We start from the raw sequence: 24,261 nt of genomic DNA on the forward strand, positions 1-24,261 counted from the left end.
CTGTGAGATGCTAAAGCACAGGGTCCACTCCTGTTCAGGAACATCGCTATGGCTCTAGGGATTTAAGGAGTAGAGTCCAAACTGCCTCAACATCTCAAGGGCCCCCGTTTTGATGGAGACAAGCCTGTCAATTTTCTAGACCACCAAAAAGAGAAAAATTTATTTAACAACAAGTATGCAGTCCGTCAGGATATGCACACATGGTGTTAAAAAAACCAACAGCGCACCTCCAACCCCTTTCGCCGGCCTATCCATCTCCAGAATTGATTGATGTACTTATCACACCAACATCACCTATTAACTAGGTAAAAAAATTGCAAATTTTCTGATGGTCTAGAAAGTTTGACAGTCCACTCTGCCAGTGTCACAACCTACTTTGCTAAATAAAACTCACTAACATAAATACAGTTCGCCCATGAGATTCTATCGCACATCAAAGCCTCCCTTCTTTCTGATGGAAAGGGGAACTCAACACTCGACCTCTGGTGGGGAGTGGAATTCAAGGAGTGGAGACCAACGCGCATCAGCATCACAAGGGAGCCCATTCTAATGGAGACAATGTCCTCCGCCCGTTCCCAAAACATTGAGGGGCCGCTCAAAGGAAAGGGACAGTCGAACCGCAGCTACCGACGGTCGTCTCCATCCTGTATTTAGTTTAACTCCTCATCCTAACTTTCATGCATACCCTACTTATACTTATAAAAATAAAAACCTAGGACACCGCATTATCCAACTTACAAGAACATCTACCTAACATTTTTTGGGGTATACTTCGCTAACTTAAACTTATTAAGAAAATACAATTCACCTGTGAGATGCTAAAGCACAGGGTCCACTCCTGTTCAGGAACATCGCTATGGCTCTAGGGATTTAAGGAGTAGAGTCCAAACTGCCTCAACATCTCAAGGGCCCCTGTTTTGATGGAGACAAGCCTGTCAATTTTCTAGACCACCAAAAAGAGAAAAATGTATTTAACAACAAGTATGCAGTCCGTCAGGATATGCACACATGGTGTTAAAAAAAACCAACGGCGCACCTCCAACCCCTTTCGCCGGCCTATCCATTTCCAGAATTGATTGATGTACTTATCACACCAACATCACCTATTAACTAGGTAAAAAAATTGCAAATTTTCTGATGGTCTAGAAAGTTTGACAGTCCAGTCTGCCAGTGTCACAACCTACTTTGCTAAATAAAACTCACTAACATAAATACAGTTCGCCCATGAGATTCTATCGCACATCAAAGCCTCCCTTCCTTCTGATGGAAAGGGGAACTCAACACTCGACCTCTGGTGGGGAGTGGAATTCAAGGAGTGGAGACCAACGCGCATCAGCATCACAAGGGAGCCCATTCTAATGGAGACAATGTCCTCCGCCCGTTCCCAAAACATTGAGGGGCCGCTCAAAGGAAAAGGACAGTCGAACCGCAGCTACCGACGGTCGTCTCCATCCTGTATTTAGTTTAACTCCTCATCCTAACTTTCATGCATACCCTACTTATACTTATAAAAATAAAAACCTAGGACACCGCATTATCCAACTTACAAGAACATCTACCTAACATTTTTTGGGTTATAGTTTGCTAACTTAAACTTATTAAGAAAATACAATTCACCTGTGAGATGCTAAAGCACAGGGTCCACTCCTGTTCAGGAACATCGCTATGGCTCCAGGGATTTAAGGAGTAGAGTCCAAACTGCCTCAGCATCTCAAGGGCCCCCGTTTTGATGGAGACAAGCCTGTCAATTTTCTAGACCACCAAAAAGAGAAAAATTTATTTAACAACAAGTATGCAGTCCGTCAGGATATGCACACATGGTGTTAAAAAAACCAACGGCGCACCTCCAACCCCTTTCGCCGGCCTATCCATCTCCAGAATTGATTGATGTACTTATCACACCAACATCACCTATTAACTAGGTAAAAAAATTGCAAATTTTCTGATGGTCTAGAAAGTTTGACAGTCCAGTCTGCCAGTGTCACAACCTACTTTGCTAAATAAAACTCACTAACATAAATACAGTTCGCCCATGAGATTCTATCGCACATCAAAGCCTCCCTTCCTTCTGATGGAAAGGGGAACTCAACACTCGACCTCTGGTGGGGAGTGGAATTCAAGGAGTGGAGACCAACGCGCATCAGCATCACAAGGGAGCCCATTCTAATGGAGACAATGTCCTCCGCCCGTTCCCAAAACATTGAGGGGCCGCTCAAAGCAAAGGGACAGTCGAACCGCAGCTACCGACGGTCGTCTCCATCCTGTATTTAGTTTAACTCCTCATCCTAACTTTCATGCATACCCTACTTATACTTATAAAAATAAAAACCTAGGACACCGCATTATCCAACTTACAAAAACATCTACCTAACATTTTTTGGGGTATACTTCGCTAACTTAAACTTATTAAGAAAATACAATTCACCTGTGAGATGCTAAAGCACAGGGTCCACTCCTGTTCAGGAACATCGCTATGGCTCTAGGGATTTAAGGAGTAGAGTCCAAACTGCCTCAACATCTCAAGGGCCCCTGTTTTGATGGAGACAAGCCTGTCAATTTTCTAGACCACCAAAAAGAGAAAAATGTATTTAACAACAAGTATGTAGTCCGTCAGGATATGCACACATGGTGTTAAAAAAAACCAACGGCGCACCTCCAACCCCTTTCGCCGGCCTATCCATCTCCAGAATTGATTGATGTACTTATCACACCAACATCACCTATTAACTAGGTAAAAAAATTGCAAATTTTCTGATGGTCTAGAAAGTTTGACAGTCCAGTCTGCCAGTGTCACAACCTACTTTGCTAAATAAAACTCACTAACATAAATACAGTTCGCCCATGAGATTCTATCGCACATCAAAGCCTCCCTTCCTTCTGATGGAAAGGGGAACTCAACACTCGACCTCTGGTGGGGAGTGGAATTCAAGGAGTGGAGACCAACGCGCATCAGCAGCACAAGGGAGCCCATTCTAATGGAGACAATGTCCTCCGCCCGTTCCCAAAACATTGAGGGGCCGCTCAAAGGAAAGGGACAGTCGAACCGCAGCTACCGACGGTCGTCTCCATCCTGTATTTAGTTTAACTCCTCATCCTAACTTTCATGCATACCCTACTTATACTTATAAAAATAAAAACCTAGGACACCGCATTATCCAACTTACAAGAACATCTACCTAACATTTCTTGGGTTATAGTTTGCTAACTTAAACTTATTAAGAAAATACAATTCTCCTGTGAGATGCTAAAGCACAGGGTCCACTCCTGTTCAGGAACATCGCTATGGCTCTACGGATTTAAGGAGTAGAGTCCAAACTGCCTCAACATCTCAAGGGCCCCCGTTTTGATGGAGACAAGCCTGTCAATTTTCTAGACCACCAAAAGGAGAAAAATTTATTTAACAACAAGTATGCAGTCCGTCAGGATATGCACACATGGTGTTAAAAAAACCAACGGCGCACCTCCAACCCCTTTCGCCGGCCTATCCATCTCCAGAATTGATTGATGTACTTATCACACCAACATCACCTATTAACTAGGTAAAAAAATTGCAAATTTTCTGATGGTCTAGAAAGTTTGACAGTCCAGTCTGCCAGTGTCACAACCTACTTTGCTAAATAAAACTCACTAACATAAATACAGTCCGCCCATGAGATTCTATCGCACATCAAAGCCTCCCATCCTTCTGATGGAAAGGGGAACTCAACACTCGACCTCTGGTGGGGAGTGGAATTCAAGGAGTGGAGACCAACGCGCATCAGCATCACAAGGGAGCCCATTCTAATGGAGACAATGTCCTCCGCCCGTTCCCAAAACATTGAGGGGCCGCTCAAAGGAAAGGGACAGTCGAACCGCAGCTACCGACGATCGTCTCCATCCTGTGTTTAGTTTAACTCCTCATCCTAACTTTCATGCATACCCTACTTATACTTATAAAACTAAAAACCTAGGACACCGCATTATCCAACTTACAAGAACATCTACCTAACATTTTTTGGGTTATAGTTTGCTAACTTAAACTTATTAAGAAAATACAATTCACCTGTGAGATGCTAAAGCACAGGGTCCACTCCTGTTCAGGAACATCGCTATGGCTCCAGGGATTTAAGGAGTAGAGTCCAAACTGCCTCAGCATCTCAAGGGCCCCCGTTTTGATGGAGACAAGCCTGTCAATTTTCTAGACCACCAAAAAGAGAAAAATTTATTTAACAACAAGTATGCAGTCCGTCAGGATATGCACATGGTGTTAAAAAAACCAACGGCGCACCTCCAACCCCTTTCGCCGGCCTATCCATCTCCAGAATTGATTGATGTACTTATCACACCAACATCACCTATTAACTAGGTAAAAAAATTGCAAATTTTCTGATGGTCTAGAAAGTTTGACAGTCCAGTCTGCCAGTGTCACAACCTACTTTGCTAAATAAAACTCACTAACATAAATACAGTCCGCCCATGAGATTCTATCGCACATCAAAGCCTCCCATCCTTCTGATGGAAAGGGGAACTCAACACTCGACCTCTGGTGGGGAGTGGAATTCAAGGAGTGGAGACCAACGCGCATCAGCATCACAAGGGAGCCCATTCTAATGGAGACAATGTCCTCTGCCCGTTCCCAAAACATTGAGGGGCCGCTCAAAGGAAAGGGACAGTCGAACCGCAGCTACCGACGGTCGTCTCCATCCTGTATTTAGTTTAACTCCTCATCCTAACTTTCATGCATACCCTACTTATACTTATAAAAATAAAAACCTAGGACACCGCATTATCCAACTTACAAAAACATCTACCTAACATTTTTTGGGTTATAGTTTGCTAACTTAAACTTATTAAGAAAATACAATTCACCTGTGAGATGCTAAAGCACAGGGTCCACTCCTGTTCAGGAACATCGCTATGGCTCTAGGGATTTAAGGAGTAGAGTCCAAACTGCCTCAACATCTCAAGGGCCCCCGTTTTGATGGAGACAAGCCTGTCAATTTTCTAGACCACCAAAAAGAGAAAAATTTATTTAACAACAAGTATGCAGTCCGTCAGGATATGCACACATGGTGTTAAAAAAACCAACGGCGCACCTCCAACCCCTTTCGCTGGCCTATCCATCTCCAGAATTGATTGATGTACTTATCACACCAACATCACCTATTAACTAGGTAAAAAAATTGCAAATTTTCTGATGGTCTAGAAAGTTTGACAGTCCAGTCTGCCAGTGTCACAACCTACTTTGCTAAATAAAACTCACTAACATAAATACAGTTCGCCCATGAGATTCTATCGCACATCAAAGCCTCCCTTCCTTCTGATGGAAAGGGGAACTCAACACTCGACCTCTGGTGGGGAGTGGAATTCAAGGAGTGGAGACCAACGCGCATCAGCATCACAAGGGAGCCCATTCTAATGGAGACAATGTCCTCCGCCCGTTCCCAAAACATTGAGGGGCCGCTCAAAGCAAAGGGACAGTCGAACCGCAGCTACCGACGGTCGTCTCCATCCTGTATTTAGTTTAACTCCTCATCCTAACTTTCATGCATACCCTACTTATACTTATAAAAATAAAAACCTAGGACACCGCATTATCCAACTTACAAAAACATCTACCTAACATTTTTTGGGGTATACTTCGCTAACTTAAACTTATTAAGAAAATACAATTCACCTGTGAGATGCTAAAGCACAGGGTCCACTCCTGTTCAGGAACATCGCTATGGCTCTAGGGATTTAAGGAGTAGAGTCCAAACTGCCTCAACATCTCAAGGGCCCCTGTTTTGATGGAGACAAGCCTGTCAATTTTCTAGACCACCAAAAAGAGAAAAATGTATTTAACAACAAGTATGTAGTCCGTCAGGATATGCACACATGGTGTTAAAAAAAACCAACGGCGCACCTCCAACCCCTTTCGCCGGCCTATCCATCTCCAGAATTGATTGATGTACTTATCACACCAACATCACCTATTAACTAGGTAAAAAAATTGCAAATTTTCTGATGGTCTAGAAAGTTTGACAGTCCAGTCTGCCAGTGTCACAACCTACTTTGCTAAATAAAACTCACTAACATAAATACAGTTCGCCCATGAGATTCTATCGCACATCAAAGCCTCCCTTCCTTCTGATGGAAAGGGGAACTCAACACTCGACCTCTGGTGGGGAGTGGAATTCAAGGAGTGGAGACCAACGCGCATCAGCAGCACAAGGGAGCCCATTCTAATGGAGACAATGTCCTCCGCCCGTTCCCAAAACATTGAGGGGCCGCTCAAAGGAAAGGGACAGTCGAACCGCAGCTACCGACGGTCGTCTCCATCCTGTATTTAGTTTAACTCCTCATCCTAACTTTCATGCATACCCTACTTATACTTATAAAAATAAAAACCTAGGACACCGCATTATCCAACTTACAAGAACATCTACCTAACATTTCTTGGGTTATAGTTTGCTAACTTAAACTTATTAAGAAAATACAATTCTCCTGTGAGATGCTAAAGCACAGGGTCCACTCCTGTTCAGGAACATCGCTATGGCTCTACGGATTTAAGGAGTAGAGTCCAAACTGCCTCAACATCTCAAGGGCCCCCGTTTTGATGGAGACAAGCCTGTCAATTTTCTAGACCACCAAAAGGAGAAAAATTTATTTAACAACAAGTATGCAGTCCGTCAGGATATGCACACATGGTGTTAAAAAAACCAACGGCGCACCTCCAACCCCTTTCGCCGGCCTATCCATCTCCAGAATTGATTGATGTACTTATCACACCAACATCACCTATTAACTAGGTAAAAAAATTGCAAATTTTCTGATGGTCTAGAAAGTTTGACAGTCCAGTCTGCCAGTGTCACAACCTACTTTGCTAAATAAAACTCACTAACATAAATACAGTCCGCCCATGAGATTCTATCGCACATCAAAGCCTCCCATCCTTCTGATGGAAAGGGGAACTCAACACTCGACCTCTGGTGGGGAGTGGAATTCAAGGAGTGGAGACCAACGCGCATCAGCATCACAAGGGAGCCCATTCTAATGGAGACAATGTCCTCCGCCCGTTCCCAAAACATTGAGGGGCCGCTCAAAGGAAAGGGACAGTCGAACCGCAGCTACCGACGATCGTCTCCATCCTGTGTTTAGTTTAACTCCTCATCCTAACTTTCATGCATACCCTACTTATACTTATAAAACTAAAAACCTAGGACACCGCATTATCCAACTTACAAGAACATCTACCTAACATTTTTTGGGTTATAGTTTGCTAACTTAAACTTATTAAGAAAATACAATTCACCTGTGAGATGCTAAAGCACAGGGTCCACTCCTGTTCAGGAACATCGCTATGGCTCCAGGGATTTAAGGAGTAGAGTCCAAACTGCCTCAGCATCTCAAGGGCCCCCGTTTTGATGGAGACAAGCCTGTCAATTTTCTAGACCACCAAAAAGAGAAAAATTTATTTAACAACAAGTATGCAGTCCGTCAGGATATGCACATGGTGTTAAAAAAACCAACGGCGCACCTCCAACCCCTTTCGCCGGCCTATCCATCTCCAGAATTGATTGATGTACTTATCACACCAACATCACCTATTAACTAGGTAAAAAAATTGCAAATTTTCTGATGGTCTAGAAAGTTTGACAGTCCAGTCTGCCAGTGTCACAACCTACTTTGCTAAATAAAACTCACTAACATAAATACAGTCCGCCCATGAGATTCTATCGCACATCAAAGCCTCCCATCCTTCTGATGGAAAGGGGAACTCAACACTCGACCTCTGGTGGGGAGTGGAATTCAAGGAGTGGAGACCAACGCGCATCAGCATCACAAGGGAGCCCATTCTAATGGAGACAATGTCCTCTGCCCGTTCCCAAAACATTGAGGGGCCGCTCAAAGGAAAGGGACAGTCGAACCGCAGCTACCGACGGTCGTCTCCATCCTGTATTTAGTTTAACTCCTCATCCTAACTTTCATGCATACCCTACTTATACTTATAAAAATAAAAACCTAGGACACCGCATTATCCAACTTACAAAAACATCTACCTAACATTTTTTGGGTTATAGTTTGCTAACTTAAACTTATTAAGAAAATACAATTCACCTGTGAGATGCTAAAGCACAGGGTCCACTCCTGTTCAGGAACATCGCTATGGCTCTAGGGATTTAAGGAGTAGAGTCCAAACTGCCTCAACATCTCAAGGGCCCCCGTTTTGATGGAGACAAGCCTGTCAATTTTCTAGACCACCAAAAAGAGAAAAATTTATTTAACAACAAGTATGCAGTCCGTCAGGATATGCACACATGGTGTTAAAAAAACCAACGGCGCACCTCCAACCCCTTTCGCTGGCCTATCCATCTCCAGAATTGATTGATGTACTTATCACACCAACATCACCTATTAACTAGGTAAAAAAATTGCAAATTTTCTGATGGTCTAGAAAGTTTGACAGTCCAGTCTGCCAGTGTCACAACCTACTTTGCTAAATAAAACTCACTAACATAAATACAGTTCGCCCATGAGATTCTATCGCACATCAAAGCCTCCCTTCCTTCTGATGGAAAGGGGAACTCAACACTCGACCTCTGGTGGGGAGTGGAATTCAAGGAGTGGAGACCAACGCGCATCAGCATCACAAGGGAGCCCATTCTAATGGAGACAATGTCCTCCGCCCGTTCCCAAAACATTGAGGGGCCGCTCAAAGGAACGCTCAAAGGAAAGGGACAGTCGAACCGCAGCTACCGACGGTCGTCTCCATCCTGTATTTAGTTTAACTCCTCATCCTAACTTTCATGCATACCCTACTTATACTTATAAAAATAAAAACCTAGGACACCGCATTATCCAACTTACAAAAACATCTACCTAACATTTTTTGGGGTATACTTCGCTAACTTAAACTTATTAAGAAAATACAATTCACCTGTGAGATGCTAAAGCACAGGGTCCACTCCTGTTCAGGAACATCGCTATGGCTCTAGGGATTTAAGGAGTAGAGTCCAAACTGCCTCAACATCTCAAGGGCCCCTGTTTTGATGGAGACAAGCCTGTCAATTTTCTAGACCACCAAAAAGAGAAAAATGTATTTAACAACAAGTATGCAGTCCGTCAGGATATGCACACATGGTGTTAAAAAAAACCAACGGCGCACCTCCAACCCCTTTCGCCGGCCTATCCATCTCCAGAATTGATTGATGTACTTATCACACCAACATCACCTATTAACTAGGTAAAAAAATTGCAAATTTTCTGATGGTCTAGAAAGTTTGACAGTCCAGTCTGCCAGTGTCACAACCTACTTTGCTAAATAAAACTCACTAACATAAATACAGTCCGCCCATGAGATTCTATCGCACATCAAAGCCTCCCATCCTTCTGATGGAAAGGGGAACTCAACACTCGACCTCTGGTGGGGAGTGGAATTCAAGGAGTGGAGACCAACGCGCATCAGCATCACAAGGGAGCCCATTCTAATGGAGACAATGTCCTCTGCCCGTTCCCAAAACATTGAGGGGCCGCTCAAAGGAAAGGGACAGTCGAACCGCAGCTACCGACGGTCGTCTCCATCCTGTATTTAGTTTAACTCCTCATCCTAACTTTTATGCATACCCTACTTATACTTATAAAAATAAAAACCTAGGACACCGCATTATCCAACTTACAAAAACATCTACCTAACATTTTTTGGGGTATACTTCGCTAACTTAAACTTATTAAGAAAATACAATTCACCTGTGAGATGCTAAAGCACAGGGTCCACTCCTGTTCAGGAACATCGCTATGGCTCTAGGGATTTAAGGAGTAGAGTCCAAACTGCCTCAACATCTCAAGGGCCCCTGTTTTGATGGAGACAAGCCTGTCAATTTTCTAGACCACCAAAAAGAGAAAAATGTATTTAACAACAAGTATGCAGTCCGTCAGGATATGCACACATGGTGTTAAAAAAACCAACGGCGCACCTCCAACCCCTTTCGCCGGCCTATCCATCTCCAGAATTGATTGATGTACTTATCACACCAACATCACCTATTAACTAGGTAAAAAAATTGCAAATTTTCTGATGGTCTACAAAGTTTGACAGTCCAGTCTGCCAGTGTCACAACCTACTTTGCTAAATAAAACTCACTAACATAAATACAGTTCGCCCATGAGATTCTATCGCACATCAAAGCCTCCCTTCCTTCTGATGGAAAGGGGAACTCAACACTCGACCTCTGGTGGGGAGTGGAATTCAAGGAGTGGAGACCAACGCGCATCAGCATCACAAGGGAGCCCATTCTAATGGAGACAATGTCCTCCGCCCGTTCCCAAAACATTGAGGGGCCGCTCAAAGGAAAGGGACAGTCGAACCGCAGCTACCGACGGTCGTCTCCATCCTGTATTTAGTTTAACTCCTCATCCTAACTTTCATGCATACCCTACTTATACTTATAAAAATAAAAACCTAGGACACCGCATTATCCAACTTACAAAAACATCTACCTAACATTTTTTGGGGTATACTTCGCTAACTTAAACTTATTAAGAAAATACAATTCACCTGTGAGATGCTAAAGCACAGGGTCCACTCCTGTTCAGGAACATCGCTATGGCTCTAGGGATTTAAGGAGTAGAGTCCAAACTGCCTCAACATCTCAAGGGCCCCTGTTTTGATGGAGACAAGCCTGTCAATTTTCTAGACCACCAAAAAGAGAAAAATGTATTTAACAACAAGTATGTAGTCCGTCAGGATATGCACACATGGTGTTAAAAAAAACCAACGGCGCACCTCCAACCCCTTTCGCCGGCCTATCCATCTCCAGAATTGATTGATGTACTTATCACACCAACATCACCTATTAACTAGGTAAAAAAATTGCAAATTTTCTGATGGTCTAGAAAGTTTGACAGTCCAGTCTGCCAGTGTCACAACCTACTTTGCTAAATAAAACTCACTAACATAAATACAGTTCGCCCATGAGATTCTATCGCACATCAAAGCCTCCCTTCCTTCTGATGGAAAGGGGAACTCAACACTCGACCTCTGGTGGGGAGTGGAATTCAAGGAGTGGAGACCAACGCGCATCAGCATCACAAGGGAGCCCATTCTAATGGAGACAATGTCCTCCGCCCGTTCCCAAAACATTGAGGGGCCGCTCAAAGGAAAGGGACAGTCGAACCGCAGCTACCGACGGTCGTCTCCATCCTGTATTTAGTTTAACTCCTCATCCTAACTTTCATGCATACCCTACTTATACTTATAAAAATAAAAACCTAGGACACCGCATTATCCAACTTACAAGAACATCTACCTAACATTTCTTGGGTTATAGTTTGCTAACTTAAACTTATTAAGAAAATACAATTCTCCTGTGAGATGCTAAAGCACAGGGTCCACTCCTGTTCAGGAACATCGCTATGGCTCTACGGATTTAAGGAGTAGAGTCCAAACTGCCTCAACATCTCAAGGGCCCCCGTTTTGATGGAGACAAGCCTGTCAATTTTCTAGACCACCAAAAGGAGAAAAATTTATTTAACAACAAGTATGCAGTCCGTCAGGATATGCACACATGGTGTTAAAAAAACCAACGGCGCACCTCCAACCCCTTTCGCCGGCCTATCCATCTCCAGAATTGATTGATGTACTTATCACACCAACATCACCTATTAACTAGGTAAAAAAATTGCAAATTTTCTGATGGTCTAGAAAGTTTGACAGTCCAGTCTGCCAGTGTCACAACCTACTTTGCTAAATAAAACTCACTAACATAAATACAGTCCGCCCATGAGATTCTATCGCACATCAAAGCCTCCCATCCTTCTGATGGAAAGGGGAACTCAACACTCGACCTCTGGTGGGGAGTGGAATTCAAGGAGTGGAGACCAACGCGCATCAGCATCACAAGGGAGCCCATTCTAATGGAGACAATGTCCTCCGCCCGTTCCCAAAACATTGAGGGGCCGCTCAAAGGAAAGGGACAGTCGAACCGCAGCTACCGACGGTCGTCTCCATCCTGTATTTAGTTTAACTCCTCATCCTAACTTTCATGCATACCCTACTTATACTTATAAAACTAAAAACCTAGGACACCGCATTATCCAACTTACAAGAACATCTACCTAACATTTTTTGGGTTATAGTTTGCTAACTTAAACTTATTAAGAAAATACAATTCACCTGTGAGATGCTAAAGCACAGGGTCCACTCCTGTTCAGGAACATCGCTATGGCTCCAGGGATTTAAGGAGTAGAGTCCAAACTGCCTCAGCATCTCAAGGGCCCCCGTTTTGATGGAGACAAGCCTGTCAATTTTCTAGACCACCAAAAAGAGAAAAATTTATTTAACAACAAGTATGCAGTCCGTCAGGATATGCACATGGTGTTAAAAAAACCAACGGCGCACCTCCAACCCCTTTCGCCGGCCTATCCATCTCCAGAATTGATTGATGTACTTATCACACCAACATCACCTATTAACTAGGTAAAAAAATTGCAAATTTTCTGATGGTCTAGAAAGTTTGACAGTCCAGTCTGCCAGTGTCACAACCTACTTTGCTAAATAAAACTCACTAACAAAAATACAGTCCGCCCATGAGATTCTATCGCACATCAAAGCCTCCCATCCTTCTGATGGAAAGGGGAACTCAACACTCGACCTCTGGTGGGGAGTGGAATTCAAGGAGTGGAGACCAACGCGCATCAGCATCACAAGGGAGCCCATTCTAATGGAGACAATGTCCTCTGCCCGTTCCCAAAACATTGAGGGGCCGCTCAAAGGAAAGGGACAGTCGAACCGCAGCTACCGACGGTCGTCTCCATCCTGTATTTAGTTTAACGCCTCATCCTAACTTTCATGCATACCCTACTTATACTTATAAAAATAAAAACCTAGGACACCGCATTATCCAACTTACAAAAACATCTACCTAACATTTTTTGGGTTATAGTTTGCTAACTTAAACTTATTAAGAAAATACAATTCACCTGTGAGATGCTAAAGCACAGGGTCCACTCCTGTTCAGGAACATCGCTATGGCTCTAGGGATTTAAGGAGTAGAGTCCAAACTGCCTCAACATCTCAAGGGCCCCCGTTTTGATGGAGACAAGCCTGTCAATTTTCTAGACCACCAAAAAGAGAAAAATTTATTTAACAACAAGTATGCAGTCCGTCAGGATATGCACACATGGTGTTAAAAAAACCAACGGCGCACCTCCAACCCCTTTCGCTGGCCTATCCATCTCCAGAATTGATTGATGTACTTATCACACCAACATCACCTATTAACTAGGTAAAAAAATTGCAAATTTTCTGATGGTCTAGAAAGTTTGACAGTCCAGTCTGCCAGTGTCACAACCTACTTTGCTAAATAAAACTCACTAACATAAATACAGTTCGCCCATGAGATTCTATCGCACATCAAAGCCTCCCTTCCTTCTGATGGAAAGGGGAACTCAACACTCGACCTCTGGTGGGGAGTGGAATTCAAGGAGTGGAGACCAACGCGCATCAGCATCACAAGGGAGCCCATTCTAATGGAGACAATGTCCTCCGCCCGTTCCCAAAACATTGAGGGGCCGCTCAAAGGAAAGGGACAGTTGAACCGCAGCTACCGACGGTCGTCTCCATCCTGTATTTAGTTTAACTCCTCATCCTAACTTTCATGCATACCCTACTTATACTTATAAAAATAAAAACCTAGGACACCGCATTATCCAACTTACAAAAACATCTACCTAACATTTTTTGGGGTATAATTCGCTAACTTAAACTTATTAAGAAAATACAATTCACCTGTGAGATGCTAAAGCACAGGGTCCACTCCTGTTCAGGAACATCGCTATGGCTCTAGGGATTTAAGGAGTAGAGTCCAAACTGCCTCAACATCTCAAGGGCCCCTGTTTTGATGGAGACAAGCCTGTCAATTTTCTAGACCACCAAAAAGAGAAAAATGTATTTAACAACAAGTATGCAGTCCGTCAGGATATGCACACATGGTGTTAAAAAAAACCAACGGCGCACCTCCAACCCCTTTCGCCGGCCTATCCATCTCCAGAATTGATTGATGTACTTATCACACCAACATCACCTATTAACTAGGTAAAAAAATTGCAAATTTTCTGATGGTCTAGAAAGTTTGACAGTCCAGTCTGCCAGTGTCACAACCTACTTTGCTAAATAAAACTCACTAACATAAATACAGTTCGCCCATGAGATTATATCGCACATCAAAGCCTCCCTTCCTTCTGATGGAAAGGGGAACTCAACACTCGACCTCTGGTGGGGAGTGGAATTCAAGGAGTGGAGACCAACGCGCATCAGCATCACAAGGGAGCCCATTCTAATGGAGACAATGTCCTCCGCCCGTTCCCAAAACATTGAGGGGCCGCTCAAAGGAAAGGGACAGTCGAACCGCAGCTACCGACGGTCGTCTCCATCCTGTATTTAGTTTAACTCCTCATCCTAACTTTCATGCATACCCTACTTATACTTATAAAACTAAAAACCTAGGACACCGCATTATCCAACTTACAAGAACATCTACCTAACATTTTTTGGGTTATAGTTTGCTAACTTAAACTTATTAAGAAAATACAATTCACCTGTGAGATGCTAAAGCACAGGGTCCACTCCTGTTCAGGAACATCGCTATGGCTCCAGGGATTTAAGGAGTAGAGTCCAAACTGCCTCAGCATCTCAAGGGCCCCCGTTTTGATGGAGACAAGCCTGTCAATTTTCTAGACCACCAAAAAGAGAAAAATTTATTTAACAACAAGTATGCAGTCCGTCAGGATATGCACATGGTGTTAAAAAAAACCAACGGCGCACCTCCAACCCCTTTCGCCGGCCTATCCATCTCCAGAATTGATTGATGTACTTATCACACCAACATCACCTATTAACTAGGTAAAAAAATTGCAAATTTTCTGATGGTCTAGAAAGTTTGACAGTCCAGTCTGCCAGTGTCACAACCTACTTTGCTAAATAAAACTCACTAACATAAATACAGTCCGCCCATGAGATTCTATCGCACATCAAAGCCTCCCATCCTTCTGATGGAAAGGGGAACTCAACACTCGACCTCTGGTGGGGAGTGGAATTCAAGGAGTGGAGACCAACGCGCATCAGCATCACAAGGGAGCCCATTCTAATGGAGACAATGTCCTCTGCCCGTTCCCAAAACATTGAGGGGCCGCTCAAAGGAAAGGGACAGTCGAACCGCAGCTACCGACGGTCGTCTCCATCCTGTATTTAGTTTAACTCCTCATCCTAACTTTTATGCATACCCTACTTATACTTATAAAAATAAAAACCTAGGACACCGCATTATCCAACTTACAAAAACATCTACCTAACATTTTTTGGGGTATACTTCGCTAACTTAAACTTATTAAGAAAATACAATTCACCTGTGAGATGCTAAAGCACAGGGTCCACTCCTGTTCAGGAACATCGCTATGGCTCTAGGGATTTAAGGAGTAGAGTCCAAACTGCCTCAACATCTCAAGGGCCCCTGTTTTGATGGAGACAAGCCTGTCAATTTTCTAGACCACCAAAAAGAGAAAAATGTATTTAACAACAAGTATGCAGTCCGTCAGGATATGCACACATGGTGTTAAAAAAACCAACGGCGCACCTCCAACCCCTTTCGCCGGCCTATCCATCTCCAGAATTGATTGATGTACTTATCACACCAACATCACCTATTAACTAGGTAAAAAAATTGCAAATTTTCTGATGGTCTACAAAGTTTGACAGTCCAGTCTGCCAGTGTCACAACCTACTTTGCTAAATAAAACTCACTAACATAAATACAGTTCGCCCATGAGATTCTATCGCACATCAAAGCCTCCCTTCCTTCTGATGGAAAGGGGAACTCAACACTCGACCTCTGGTGGGGAGTGGAATTCAAGGAGTGGAGACCAACGCGCATCAGCATCACAAGGGAGCCCATTCTAATGGAGACAATGTCCTCCGCCCGTTCCCAAAACATTGAGGGGCCGCTCAAAGGAAAGGGACAGTCGAACCGCAGCTACCGACGGTCGTCTCCATCCTGTATTTAGTTTAACTCCTCATCCTAACTTTCATGCATACCCTACTTATACTTATAAAACTAAAAACCTAGGACACCGCATTATCCAACTTACAAGAACATCTACCTAACATTTTTTGGGTTATAGTTTGCTAACTTAAACTTATTAAGAAAATACAATTCACCTGTGAGATGCTAAAGCACAGGGTCCACTCCTGTTCAGGAACATCGCTATGGCTCTAGGGATTTAAGGAGTAGAGTCCAAACTGCCTCAACATCTCAAGGGCCCCTGTTTTGATGGAGACAAGCCTGTCAATTTTCTAGACCACCAAAAAGAGAAAAATGTATTTAACAACAAGTATGCAGTCCGTCAGGATATGCACACATGGTGTTAAAAAAACCAACGGCGCACCTCCAACCCCTTTCGCCGGCCTATCCATCTCCAGAATTGATTGATGTACTTATCACACCAACATCACCTATTAACTAGGTAAAAAAATTGCAAATTTTCTGATGGTCTACAAAGTTTGACAGTCCAGTCTGCCAGTGTCACAACCTACTTTGCTAAATAAAACTCACTAACATAAATACAGTTCGCCCATGAGATTCTATCGCACATCAAAGCCTCCCTTCCTTCTGATGGAAAGGGGAACTCAACACTCGACCTCTGGTGGGGAGTGGAATTCAAGGAGTGGAGACCAACGCGCATCAGCATCACAAGGGAGCCCATTCTAATGGAGACAATGTCCTCCGCCCGTTCCCAAAACATTGAGGGGCTGCTCAAAGGAAAGGGACAGTCGAACCGCAGCTACCGACGGTCGTCTCCATCCTGTATTTAGTTTAACTCCTCATCCTAACTTTCATGCATACCCTACTTATACTTATAAAAATAAAAACCTAGGACACCGCATTATCCAACTTACAAGAACATCTACCTAACATTTTTTGGGTTATAGTTTGCTAACTTAAACTTATTAAGAAAATACAATTCACCTGTGAGATGCTAAAGCACAGGGTCCACTCCTGTTCAGGAACATCGCTATGGCTCTAGGGATTTAAGGAGTAGAGTCCAAACTGCCTCAACATCTCAAGGGCCCCCGTTTTGATGGAGACAAGCCTGTCAATTTTCTAGACCACCAAAAAGAGAAAAATTTATTTAACAACAAGTATGCAGTCCGTCAGGATATGCACACATGGTGTTAAAAAAACCAACGGCGCACCTCCAACCCCTTTCGCTGGCCTATCCATCTCCAGAATTGATTGATGTACTTATCACACCAACATCACCTATTAACTAGGTAAAAAAATTGCAAATTTTCTGATGGTCTAGAAAGTTTGACAGTCCAGTCTGCCAGTGTCACAACCTACTTTGCTAAATAAAACTCACTAACATAAATACAGTTCGCCCATGAGATTATATCGCACATCAAAGCCTCCCTTCCTTCTGATGGAAAGGGGAACTCAACACTCGACCTCTGGTGGGGAGTGGAATTCAAGGAGTGGAGACCAACGCGCATCAGCATCACAAGGGAGCCCATTCTAATGGAGACAATGTCCTCCGCCCGTTCCCAAAACATTGAGGGGCCGCTCAAAGGAAAGGGACAGTCGAACCGCAGCTACCGACGGTCGTCTCCATCCTGTATTTAGTTTAACTCCTCATCCTAACTTTCATGCATACCCTACTTATACTTATAAAAATAAAAACCTAGGACACCGCATTATCCAACTTACAAAAACATCTACCTAACATTTTTTGGGGTATAGTTTGCTAACTTAAACTTATTAAGAAAATACAATTCACCTGTGAGATGCTAAAGCACAGGGTCCACTCCTGTTCAGGAACATCGCTATGGCTCTAGGGATTTAAGGAGTAGAGTCCAAACTGCCTCAACATCTCAAGGGCCCCCGTTTTGATGGAGACAAGCCTGTCAATTTTCTAGACCACCAAAAAGAGAAAAATTTATTTAACAACAAGTATGCAGTCCGTCAGGATATGCACACATGGTGTTAAAAAAACCAACGGCGCACCTCCAACCCCTTTCGCTGGCCTATCCATCTCCAGAATTGATTGATGTACTTATCACACCAACATCACCTATTAACTAGGTAAAAAAATTGCAAATTTTCTGATGGTCTAGAAAGTTTGACAGTCCAGTCTGCCAGTGTCACAACCTACTTTGCTAAATAAAACTCACTAACATAAATACAGTTCGCCCATGAGATTCTATCGCACATCAAAGCCTCCCTTCCTTCTGATGGAAAGGGGAACTCAACACTCGACCTCTGGTGGGGAGTGGAATTCAAGGAGTGGAGACCAACGCGCATCAGCATCACAAGGGAGCCCATTCTAATGGAGACAATGTCCTCCGCCCGTTCCCAAAACATTGAGGGGCCGCTCAAAGGAAAGGGACAGTCGAACCGCAGCTACCGACGGTCGTCTCCATCCTGTATTTAGTTTAACTCCTCATCCTAACTTTCATGCATACCCTACTTATACTTATAAAAATAAAAACCTAGGACACCGCATTATCCAACTTACAAAAACATCTACCTAACATTTTTTGGGGTATAGTTTGCTAACTTAAACTTATTAAGAAAATACAATTCACCTGTGAGATGCTAAAGCACAGGGTCCACTCCTGTTCAGGAACATCGCTATGGCTCTAGGGATTTAAGGAGTAGAGTCCAAACTGCCTCAACATCTCAAGGGCCCCCGTTTTGATGGAGACAAGCCTGTCAATTTTCTAGACCACCAAAAAGAGAAAAATTTATTTAACAACAAGTATGCAGTCCGTCAGGATATGCACACATGGTGTTAAAAAAACCAACGGCGCACCTCCAACCCCTTTCGCTGGCCTATCCATCTCCAGAATTGATTGATGTACTTATCACACCAACATCACCTATTAACTAGGTAAAAAAATTGCAAATTTTCTGATGGTCTAGAAAGTTTGACAGTCCAGTCTGCCAGTGTCACAACCTACTTTGCTAAATAAAACTCACTAACATAAATACAGTTCGCCCATGAGATTCTATCGCACATCAAAGCCTCCCTTCCTTCTGATGGAAAGGGGAACTCAACACTCGACCTCTGGTGGGGAGTGGAATTCAAGGAGTGGAGACCAACGCGCATCAGCATCACAAGGGAGCCCATTCTAATGGAGACAATGTCCTCCGCCCGTTCCCAAAACATTGAGGGGCCGCTCAAAGGAAAGGGACAGTCGAACCGCAGCTACCGACGGTCGTCTCCATCCTGTATTTAGTTTAACTCCTCATCCTAACTTTCATGCATACCCTACTTATACTTATAAAAATAAAAACCTAGGACACCGCATTATCCAACTTACAAAAACATCTACCTAACATTTTTTGGGGTATAGTTTGCTAACTTAAACTTATTAAGAAAATACAATTCACCTGTGAGATGCTAAAGCACAGGGTCCACTCCTGTTCAGGAACATCGCTATGGCTCTAGGGATTTAAGGAGTAGAGTCCAAACTGCCTCAACATCTCAAGGGCCCCCGTTTTGATGGAGACAAGCCTGTCAATTTTCTAGACCACCAAAAAGAGAAAAATTTATTTAACAACAAGTATGCAGTCCGTCAGGATATGCACACATGGTGTTAAAAAAACCAACGGCGCACCTCCAACCCCTTTCGCTGGCCTATCCATCTCCAGAATTGATTGATGTACTTATCACACCAACATCACCTATTAACTAGGTAAAAAAATTGCAAATTTTCTGATGGTCTAGAAAGTTTGACAGTCCAGTCTGCCAGTGTCACAACCTACTTTGCTAAATAAAACTCACTAACATAAATACAGTTCGCCCATGAGATTCTATCGCACATCAAAGCCTCCCTTCCTTCTGATGGAAAGGGGAACTCAACACTCGACCTCTGGTGGGGAGTGGAATTCAAGGAGTGGAGACCAACGCGCATCAGCATCACAAGGGAGCCCATTCTAATGGAGACAATGTCCTCCGCCCGTTCCCAAAACATTGAGGGGCCGCTCAAAGGAAAGGGACAGTCGAACCGCAGCTACCGACGGTCGTCTCCATCCTGTATTTAGTTTAACTCCTCATCCTAACTTTCATGCATACCCTACTTATACTTATAAAAATAAAAACCTAGGACACCGCATTATCCAACTTACAAAAACATCTACCTAACATTTTTTGGGGTATACTTCGCTAACTTAAACTTATTAAGAAAATACAATTCACCTGTGAGATGCTAAAGCACAGGGTCCACTCCTGTTCAGGAACATCGCTATGGCTCTAGGGATTTAAGGAGTAGAGTCCAAACTGCCTCAACATCTCAAGGGCCCCCGTTTTGATGGAGACAAGCCTGTCAATTTTCTAGACCACCAAAAAGAGAAAAATGTATTTAACAACAAGTATGCAGTCCGTCAGGATATGCACACATGGTGTTAAAAAAACCAACGGCGCACCTCCAACCCCTTTCGCTGGCCTATCCATCTCCAGAATTGATTGATGTACTTATCACACCAACATCACCTATTAACTAGGTAAAAAAATTGCAAATTTTCTGATGGTCTAGAAAGTTTGACAGTCCAGTCTGCCAGTGTCACAACCTACTTTGCTAAATAAAACTCACTAACATAAATACAGTTCGCCCATGAGATTCTATCGCACATCAAAGCCTCCCTTCCTTCTGATGGAAAGGGGAACTCAACACTCGACCTCTGGTGGGGAGTGGAATTCAAGGAGTGGAGACCAACGCGCATCAGCATCACAAGGGAGCCCATTCTAATGGAGACAATGTCCTCCGCCCGTTCCCAAAACATTGAGGGGCCGCTCAAAGGAAAGGGACAGTCGAACCGCAGCTACCGACGGTCGTCTCCATCCTGTATTTAGTTTAACTCCTCATCCTAACTTTCATGCATACCCTACTTATACTTATAAAAATAAAAACCTAGGACACCGCATTATCCAACTTACAAAAACATCTACCTAACATTTTTTGGGGTATAGTTTGCTAACTTAAACTTATTAAGAAAATACAATTCACCTGTGAGATGCTAAAGCACAGGGTCCACTCCTGTTCAGGAACATCGCTATGGCTCTAGGGATTTAAGGAGTAGAGTCCAAACTGCCTCAACATCTCAAGGGCCCCCGTTTTGATGGAGACAAGCCTGTCAATTTTCTAGACCACCAAAAAGAGAAAAATTTATTTAACAACAAGTATGCAGTCCGTCAGGATATGCACACATGGTGTTAAAAAAACCAACGGCGCACCTCCAACCCCTTTCGCTGGCCTATCCATCTCCAGAATTGATTGATGTACTTATCACACCAACATCACCTATTAACTAGGTAAAAAAATTGCAAATTTTCTGATGGTCTAGAAAGTTTGACAGTCCAGTCTGCCAGTGTCACAACCTACTTTGCTAAATAAAACTCACTAACATAAATACAGTTCGCCCATGAGATTCTATCGCACATCAAAGCCTCCCTTCCTTCTGATGGAAAGGGGAACTCAACACTCGACCTCTGGTGGGGAGTGGAATTCAAGGAGTGGAGACCAACGCGCATCAGCATCACAAGGGAGCCCATTCTAATGGAGACAATGTCCTCCGCCCGTTCCCAAAACATTGAGGGGCCGCTCAAAGGAAAGGGACAGTCGAACCGCAGCTACCGACGGTCGTCTCCATCCTGTATTTAGTTTAACTCCTCATCCTAACTTTCATGCATACCCTACTTATACTTATAAAAATAAAAACCTAGGACACCGCATTATCCAACTTACAAAAACATCTACCTAACATTTTTTGGGGTATACTTCGCTAACTTAAACTTATTAAGAAAATACAATTCACCTGTGAGATGCTAAAGCACAGGGTCCACTCCTGTTCAGGAACATCGCTATGGCTCTAGGGATTTAAGGAGTAGAGTCCAAACTGCCTCAACATCTCAAGGGCCCCTGTTTTGATGGAGACAAGCCTGTCAATTTTCTAGACCACCAAAAAGAGAAAAATGTATTTAACAACAAGTATGCAGTCCGTCAGGATATGCACACATGGTGTTAAAAAAAACCAACGGCGCACCTCCAACCCCTTTCGCCGGCCTATCCATCTCCAGAATTGATTGATGTACTTATCACACCAACATCACCTATTAACTAGGTAAAAAAATTGCAAATTTTCTGATGGTCTACAAAGTTTGACAGTCCAGTCTGCCAGTGTCACAACCTACTTTGCTAAATAAAACTCACTAACATAAATACAGTTCGCCCATGAGATTCTATCGCACATCAAAGCCTCCCTTCCTTCTGATGGAAAGGGGAACTCAACACTCGACCTCTGGTGGGGAGTGGAATTCAAGGAGTGGAGACCAACGCGCATCAGCATCACAAGGGAGCCCATTCTAATGGAGACAATGTCCTCCGCCCGTTCCCAAAACATTGAGGGGCCGCTCAAAGGAAAGGGACAGTCGAACCACAGCTACCGACGGTCGTCTCCATCCTGTATTTAGTTTAACTCATCCTAACTTTCATGCATACCCTACTTATACTTATAAAACTAAAAACCTAGGACACCGCATTATCCAACTTACAAGAACATCTACCTAACATTTTTTGGGTTATAGTTTGCTAACTTAAACTTATTAAGAAAATACAATTCACCTGTGAGGTGCTAAAGCACAGGGTCCACTCCTGTTCAGGAACATCGCTATGGCTCTAGGGATATAAGGAGTAGAGTCCAAACTGCCTCAACATCTCAAGGGCCCCCGTTTTGATGGAGACAAGCCTGTCAATTTTCTAGACCACCAAAAAGAGAAAAATTTATTTAACAACAAGTATGCAGTCCGTCAGGATATGCACACATGATGTTAAAAAAACCAACGGCGCACCTCCAACCCCTTTCGCCGGCCTATCCATCTCCAGAATTGATTGATGTACTTATCACACCAACATCACCTATTAACTAGGTAAAAAATTGCAAATTTTCTGATGGTCTAGTACGTTTGACAGTCCAAGTCTGCCAGTGTCACAACCTACTTTGCTAAATAAAACTCACTAACATAAATACAGTTCGCCCATGAGATTCTATCGCAGATCAAAGCCTCCCTTCCTTCTGATGGAAAGGGGAACTCAACACTCGACCTCTGGTGGGGAGTGGAATTCAAGGAGTGGAGACCAACGCGCATCAGCATCACAAAGGAGCCCATTCTAATGGAGACAATGTCCTCCGCCCGTTCCCAAAACATTGAGGGGCCGCTCAAAGGAAAGGGACAGTCGAACCGCAGCTACCGACGGTCGTCTCCATCCTGTATTTAGTTTAACTCCTCATCCTAACTTTCATGCATACCCTACTTATACTTATAAAAATAAAAACCTAGGACACCGCATTATCCAACTTACAAGAACATCTACCTAACATTTTTTGGGTTATAGTTTGCTAACTTAAACTTATTAAGAAAATACAATTCACCTGTGAGATGCTAAAGCACAGGGTCCACTCCTGTTCAGGAACATCGCTATGGCTCTAGGGATTTAAGGAGTAGAGTCCAAACTGCCTCAACATCTCAAGGACCCCCGTTTTGATGGAGATAAGCCTGTCAATTTTCTAGACCACCAAAAAGAGAAAAATTTATTTAACAACAAGTATGCAGTCCGTCAGGATATGCACACATGGTGTTAAAAAAACCAACGGCGCACCTCCAACCCCTTTCGCCGGCCTATCCATCTCCAGAATTGATTGATGTACTTATCACACCAACATCACCTATTAACTAGGTAAAAAAATTGCAAATTTTCTGATGGTCTAGAAAGTTTGACAGTCCACTCTGCCAGTGTCACAACCTACTTTGCTAAATAAAACTCACTAACATAAATACAGTTCGCCCATGAGATTCTATCGCACATCAAAGCCTCCCTTCCTTCTGATGGAAAGGGGAACTCAACACTCGACCTCTGGTGGGGAGTGGAATTCAAGGAGTGGAGACCAACGCGCATCAGCATCACAAGGGAGCCCATTCTAATGGAGACAATGTCCTCCGCCCGTTCCCAAAACATTGAGGGGCCGCTCAAAGGAAAGGGACAGTCGAACCGCAGCTACCGACGGTCGTCTCCATCCTGTATTTAGTTTAACTCCTCATCCTAACTTTCATGCATACCCTACTTATACTTATAAAAATAAAAACCTAGGACACCGCATTATCCAACTTACAAAAACATCTACCTAACATTTTTTGGGGTATACTTCGCTAACTTAAACTTATTAAGAAAATACAATTCACCTGTGAGATGCT

This window comes from Eleutherodactylus coqui, chromosome 4, assembly GCF_035609145.1.
Source record: "Eleutherodactylus coqui strain aEleCoq1 chromosome 4, aEleCoq1.hap1, whole genome shotgun sequence".
Lineage (NCBI taxonomy): Eukaryota > Metazoa > Chordata > Amphibia > Anura > Eleutherodactylidae > Eleutherodactylus > Eleutherodactylus coqui.